This window comes from Ixodes scapularis, unplaced genomic scaffold (genome assembly GCF_016920785.2).
Source record: "Ixodes scapularis isolate PalLabHiFi unplaced genomic scaffold, ASM1692078v2 PGA_scaffold0__279_contigs__length_252992795, whole genome shotgun sequence".
In the NCBI taxonomy this organism is placed as follows: domain Eukaryota; kingdom Metazoa; phylum Arthropoda; class Arachnida; order Ixodida; family Ixodidae; genus Ixodes; species Ixodes scapularis.
The window spans coordinates 6,283,437-6,284,539 of NW_024609835.1; positions in this window are offsets into that span (position 1 = coordinate 6,283,437).

Consider the following 1,103-nt stretch of genomic DNA (forward strand, 5'->3'; position numbering starts at 1 on the left):
ATTATTAAGCAACTTCATTTTCCATTTTGATACATAAATGGAGGAAGCATGGGAAAAAAAGCTGTGAAAACAGCTTGACGGAGCCCCTTGCTCCCTTCTAGTCGCATATACAGAAGTCAAAACTAAGCAACAGCAAAAAACACTGAGAAAACGACATAACAAAGTACAATACAGAAATCAAAGAGGCCTCAGAAATCGATTCATTCGTTTTTGCCCCACAATAGTTCAGTTCGTAAATCCTGAATTGCACTAGAAAAAAAAAATATCAATGTTATTTTTTATCAGGGTGTTCAATATAGTAGGAAGCGTATATTTGAGTGATTGCATTGAATAATTGTTGGGACACAGTGTCACAATTCATTATTCCGTCGACTGAGTTGGGTAGGAAGTTGCATGTTTTTTTTAGCTCCGCAGGGTTTACTAAGCTCTCCCCATTTCTTTTATTTTTTAGCTTAAAACTGATTGCGAGTCTTTACTTGTACACGTTGCAAACAGGAAGTATACTCTTTTTTTATGAAGAGACCCTGGGTGTTAGAGTCGTAAGAAGCATTCTCAATGAGACGCACATACCTTTTTTTTTTTTTGGCAGTAGGAGTATTGTTTTGAGATTTGCGTGGATGGTTGTGCCCCAAGCTAGATAGCAATAATTTAGGAGAGGAAAATATAGTCTGGTATAAAAGAAGCTTAACATTTCTCAGTAAAATGAAACGGTTACGAGAGACTAGTCCAATGACCTTTGACAATCTAGTGCGTAAATCATTTACATGATTTTTTTCAAGGTAAGTACTGATTGGAAATTACAACTAAACTCCTAAAATTATCTACAATATCTATATCCTTTGCATTTAGGACAAGGGTCTTAGTTGTAGAAACATTTTTGTTTTTAGGCCGTAAGATGATAGCCTACGTCTTACTCGCACTGATGTTTAGCGCGATATCTCAGGACCATTTCTGCAACGCTGTTAGAGTCACGTTTTCGCAGCTGATAAGCTCGTCGCCAGTCTCGCCGGCAAAGAAGAGGTTCCTGTCATCCGCGTATATTACGAATTAACTCAGTGGGCTTATGTTTTCAATATTATTAATATATATATTTCAAACAGTAA